The sequence below is a fragment of the Lontra canadensis genome, unplaced genomic scaffold, assembly GCF_010015895.1.
Source record: "Lontra canadensis isolate GAN:19392208 unplaced genomic scaffold, GSC_riverotter_1.0 scaffold687, whole genome shotgun sequence".
Classification (NCBI taxonomy): Eukaryota; Metazoa; Chordata; class Mammalia; order Carnivora; family Mustelidae; genus Lontra; species Lontra canadensis.
This window is the reverse complement of record NW_022631671.1, coordinates 1-6,241: the sequence shown is the minus strand read 5'-3', so window position 1 is coordinate 6,241 and position 6,241 is coordinate 1. Positions and strand designations below refer to the sequence as shown.

General features: G+C 38.6%; 1 pseudogene; it reads left to right on the top strand.

Annotated features, from left to right (window-relative positions):
* Positions 1–505: 505 nt before the first annotated feature.
* On the top strand, positions 506–1,547 carry LOC116863196 (annotated as a pseudogene).
* Positions 1,548–6,241: the final 4,694 nt, after the last annotated feature.

Here is a 6,241-nt window from a genome sequence, read left to right as displayed (position 1 = left end):
AGATTACGCTGAGTGAAATAAGTAAAGCAGAGAGAGTCAATATTCATATGGTTTCACTTACTTGTGGAGCATAAGGAATAATATGGAGGACATTAGGTGAAGGAGAGAAGAAGTAAGTTGGGGGAAATTGGAGGGGGAGACAAACCATGAAAGTCTGTGGACTCTGAGAAACAAACTGATGGGGACGGGGATGAGAGTTGGAAGAGCCTGGTGATGGGTATTAAGGAGGACATGTGTTGCATGGAGAACTGGATGTGGTGCATAAACAATGAATCTTGAAACACTGAAAAAATAAAATTAAATTTAAAAAATTAAAATTAAAAAATGTAATAAATAAACAAATGAAGCCCATTTGTTGAAAATTATTATATTTTTCTTTCCTGATAGTCAACTACACCACATGGAATCAGGAAATGATACATGGATTTCAGAATTTATTCTTCTGAGCTTATGAGAGGAACCAGAAGTGCAGCTGCTAATATTTGGGCTTTTCTTCTCCGTGTCCATGATCACTGTGTTTGGAAACCTGCTTATCATCCTGGTTGTCCATTCTGACTCCCACCTCCACATCCCCATGTACTTCTTCCTTGCCAACTTGTTCTTTGCAGACATCTGTTTCACCTCCACCACTGTTCCAAAGATGCTGTGGAACATCCATACTCAGAGCAAAGTCATAATCTATGAAGGCTGCTTCAGCCAGTTTTCTTTTTTTTTTTTTTATTGTGTTTGGATGTCAGGACAATTTACTCCTGATGGTCATGGCCTATGACCAGTTTGTGGCCATCTGTCACGCCCTGCACTATACAGTCATCATGAACCCCCAGATCTGTAGACTGCTGGTTCTGGTGTCCTGGGTCATCTGTGTTCTGAATTCCTCATTAAAGAGCTCAATGCTTTTTCAGCTGTCCTTCTGTACAGAGGTGGAAATACCCCACTTTTTCTGTGAACTCAATCAGATGATCCAACTTGCCTGTTCTGACACCTTTCTTTTTTTATATTTTTATTTATTTATTTGACACAGAGATACACAGTGGAGAGAGGGAACACAAGCAGGGGGTGTGGGAGAGGGAGAAGCAGGCTTCCCGCTGAGCAGGGAGCCCAGTGTGGGGCTCTATCCCAGGACCCTGGGATCCTGACCGGAGCTGAAGGCAGATGCTTAACGACTGAGCCACCCAGGTTCCCTCTGACACCTTTCTTAATGACATGGTGATGTATTTTGTAATTGTGCTACTGGCGGGTGTTCCCCTGGGAGGGATCCTTTGCTCTTACTCTAAGATTGTTTCCTTCATATGTAAAATATCATCAGATCAGAGAAAATATAAAGCATTTTCCTCCTGTGCATCTCACCTCTCAGTTGTCTCCTTATTTTATTGTATAAGCCTAGGAGTGTATCTTAGCTCTGCTGCTACCCAGAGCTCCCATTCAAGTGCAGTAGCTCATTGTTGTACACAGTGGCCACTCTCATGCTGAACCCCTTTATCTACAGCCTGAAGAACAGAGACATAAAGAGGGCTCTGAAAAGAATCACTGGGGTTCCAGTGACATAAGAGCCAATGGTCCTGTGGCTGAAGAAGCACCCATGATTGCAGGGTCACAGTCTCAGAGCTGGAACTGCTATTCATTGACCAGCCTGTGGAAATAGAATCTGCTCCTTCTATTTATTTCCTGGAAATTCCATTTGTTTTAATTCAACTTTTCTATACATTTAAGTAACTCACTTTATTAAGTTTCTACTCTATCTGATATACAATTTCCTCTTTGTCCTTTTCATATACTCCTAAAGTTTTCCCCAGTCCTGGATCACAAATGCTTGGAAATTTCTGTATCTTACATGGGGCAGATTGGATTTCTTAAAAATACTTCCATTGCAAATGACTTATATCATGCCAAGTATATAGTCTCTAGATTTCCTCAAAGAATAATCATGAGTTATATGCTTTATATGGAAGAAGCTACACTTGACACTAAGCCCTTCACATGACTTTATTGTAGATGAAAATACAAAAGACCAGTTTTTACCTATACTCTGCCTATCTTTTTACATCATTAACTTCACTCATTTTCCTGATAATGTGGACTCTAAACTGTTCTCTTTACATCTTGGGCTATTGACAGTGTGTCTCGGGCTAGGAAAACTCTGGCACTCCCCTGCACCTGTACTTGTGGACACTCCCACAGATGCTCCCACAGACCAGCCCCTCTGCTGTGGCTATACTAGCCATGGGTTCTTATTGAGATTTTAAGACACACCTCAGCAACACCCATCAGAGAACTCTAATAAAACCATCAGAAAGAATGAATACCCAACTTTTGTATCAACATGGATGGGACTGGAGGAGTTTATGCTGGGTGAAATAAGCAGAGAAAATCAATTATCATATGGTTTCACTTACTTGTGGAGCATAAGGAATAACATGGAGTACATTAGGAGAAGGAAAGGAAAAGTGAATTGAGGTAAATCGGAGGGGGAGATGAAGCATGAGAGATTGTGGACTCTGAGAAACAAGCTAAGGGTTTTGGAAGTGATGGGAGTGGGGGATGGGAGAGCCTGGTGGTAGGTATTAAGGAGGGCACATATTGCATGGAGCACCGGGTGTGATGCATAAACAATGAATCTTGGAACACGGAGGGGGTGGAGAGCTAAGGAACAAAAACGAGGTGTATTACAGGTCCTGGAGGGCACAGGGATTGCCCAAAGCCCTTTTGGAGAGGCTTCAGAGGAGGGGAGATGCATTGAGAGGAAAGGAGAAAGTGAGCTCCCCTGAGGGATCTGCCTTTATTAGAGTCCATAGTCAGAATGTTTAGGGGATTGTGAGCTGAGGATTTATCAGAGAATTTAAATGAGTAGAAACCAGGTGCTGAAGGGGATAGCAGGGTTACTCATGTGACAGTATGGAGGTTACCCAGAGCTTACTAAATAGGTATTTCATGGCTGGGGCAGCCTGAATGCTTATCTGGTAATTGTGTCCCACCAAACAATTTGTTTATTCATCATGGTTGTCTTTGAAATGGATGTTTTCAGAAATCAAAAGCTTAATGTCAAACACTTACTCCATAAACATGGTACTGTATTTCCTTTCTGGTCTCCTGCTTTTATTTTGTGAGTCATCTCAAATCCACAAAATCTACCATAGCCCCAGCAAGCACTGGCTAGCAAACATATCTCTCCCAGTGGAGTCTACATGGAAGAACAAATTTGAATAAACAGATCAACCTGCTATGTTCTTAGTGTCAGGATGACTATAAATACAACAAAACAAAATTTCAAAACATGAAGAAAGCAATTTTCTTACTATACAAAATATTTCTTTTTCTTTTCCCCTTTTTTTATATCACAGTTCATGCTGTGCATCTGTTTATTGAAGCATAGAAGATTGGTGTCCACAACTGAGGATGTTTATTTACTGAGATGAAGGTCTGCTTAGTGTCTTGTATGTTTTATCACCAAATTATCATTCTATTCTCAATTCTTATTTTCTTTATAATCATATCTGTTTGCTAAGACTGCATGCAAGCCATTCTGAAAACTCATGTCTTCATATAATGCCTTTAATTTTGAATGAGATTGTCTGGTGGGCTGTTGTTCTGATGTGTTTTGTGCTACTTAATGGTCTCTGTATTGTACTTCTAAAGGTCATCCATGATGATGTGTGGAGCTATAGTTCACTTCTTTCTTCAACTAATACATTTTACTCCATTTATATATGTAGGTTAATCTTATAGTTTATGAAAAATATAATTTACCAAATGTAAGTTGTCTTAATTGACTTTTGCTATTTTTATATCCATATGTGACACTGCCTTTTTCCCCATTATAAGACATTTCTCCCACCCCATCAGGTGTGACTCAGCTACATGTGCTTTTGATTCAACATGAGTCATACAGCATCAGAATTTAAATTCTCACTAATTTGGGTAGTATAATTACATACAGTAAGCTGCACATATGTTGAATGTACATTTTGCTGAATTAAAAGCATCATACTTGAATTAAACATACATACTGTATGGGTCCATTTGTAATAACTTGAAAAGAGGCACAGGAAGTTGTATTTGCATTTTTGTTATTGTTAAAAATGTAATTTACCTGAACATCCATTTTGTTATTTCTGAAGAAATGTGGAACTTGAAATGGCTGCTGTGAGGAATAAATAAAGTGTTGAATACACTCTGTTGAGCTCAAAGAAAACACTTGAGAGTGAGAAATGTGTGTATGTACGTGCGTTTGTGCACTCATGCACATCTTTCTTTCAAGTAAACATGCTCACAAAATGTGTGCATACATACACTTATTCATTTACAATCTCAACAATGTCATTGAAAGAAAACATGAGAGAAAGTTGGAGAATATTGAAATGAAAAGGAATATTTGCATGAACATGAAATAGAAAGAATGTAGAAATTTTGACACAAATTTTTAAAGTAGAATGAGTTACATTAATTTAAAATTTCTTTATGGTGGGACACTTGAGTGGCATAGTTGGTGAGTATCTGCCCATTGATTTCAGCTCAGGTCAAGATCTCATGGTCCTGGGATTGGCCCCCTGTCAGGCTCCACACTCACTGCAGAGTCTGCTTGAGTTTCTATTTCCCTCTCTCTGCCCCTCTTCCCTAACTCTCTCTAAAGCAAATAAATAAATCTTTTAAAAAAGCTTTAGAGTGACTTAATTTTAATAATGAATTACTTTTCCTATAATAATCCTGCCTCAGAGGCCTTAAAATCGAACCATGTTTACATTTATACACTAGAAAATGCTCTGCACCATTTAACAGGACCAAATATCTCTAAATTAACTCCAATTTCTCTATTTAATGTGGGATTTCAACACAAAATGCCTTGGCCTAAGGGAAGCTAAGTGAATGATTTGAGAGGCTCAAGCTCAGTTCCTGCAAACAATGTCTTATTGGATAAATATCTGTATTAGATTCCTTTCAGTGTTTTCACAAATATCCACACTACTGTCTCAAAACAGTTCTCTAAAAGTTCTAGAAATCAGAGCATGAAATGGGTCTCATGGACTAAAATAATGTTGTCTGTTCCAAAATTCATTGTTTACATATAACACCCAGTGCTGCATACAATATGTGCCCTTCACAATACCCATCACCAGGCTCACCCATCCCCCCACCTTCCTCCCTCCAAAACCTTCAGTTTGTTCTCAGAGTCCACAGTCTCTGTTGTATGTAAACACTGATCTTGGAACACTACAACAAACACTAATGATGTATTGTATGATGAATAACATACACAATTTAAAAAAATAAATGTGATAACAATCTTTTCACAGAGGTTAATGTATATTAAATAAGTGAGAGTATTTCAGTCTAATAACTTCTAGTCCAGGTTCTGGAATATAATACATTTTTGATAATAATTATATTTTACTTCTATAACTATCATTTCTCAAATTTAATGTCCCCGTACTGTCAGTCATTATTATCTACACCAACTTTCCTTGTGAAGAAGCTTTGGTGACCATTTTGAAGTAGTAAACTTGAAAATCAGTCACATATTATTAGTATCTTATTTTTCTGCATTTCTTTTTCCATACTCCTCTTTTCCTCCATCTTTTCTTCAGCAAAGTTTTTTGGCTTGCCTTTTATATGGTTTTCTCTAAATGTTTGCATGTATTAAAACTTGAAACAGTTCTGCCTAAAAAAATAATAAAAACATTTTTAAAAATAACTGTCTGTGGGTGTGACCATCTGGATGCTCCAGAGAACATCCACTGTCCTGTTCCAGTGTCCAGTGTCTCCCACATTCCTTGGCTCATGGCCTTTGCACCACCTGCAAAACTAGTACAATAGTAGTTTCAAGTGTCTCTCTGACTCCACTATCTTCTTTGTTCTTCCATATTTAAAAGACCATGGTGATTGTTGCAGTCCAACGTGGATAATCCAGGCTTATCTTCTTTTTTTAAAATTTAATTTTACTTTTTCAGTGTTCCAAAGATTCAGTGTTTATGCACCATACACAGTGCTTCATGCTATATGTGCCCTCCTTAATACACACCACCAGGCTCACCGAACCCCCCACGCCTCTCAGTTCCAAAACCCTCAGTTTTCTTCTCAGAGTCCACAGTCTCTCATGCTTCATCTCCCCCTCCAGTTTCCCCCAAGTCACTTCTCCTCTCCATCTCCCAATGTCCTCCATGTTATTCTTTATGCTCCACAAGTAAGTGAAACCATATAAAAACTGACTCTCTCTGCTTGACTTATTTCACTCAGTGTAATCTCCTCC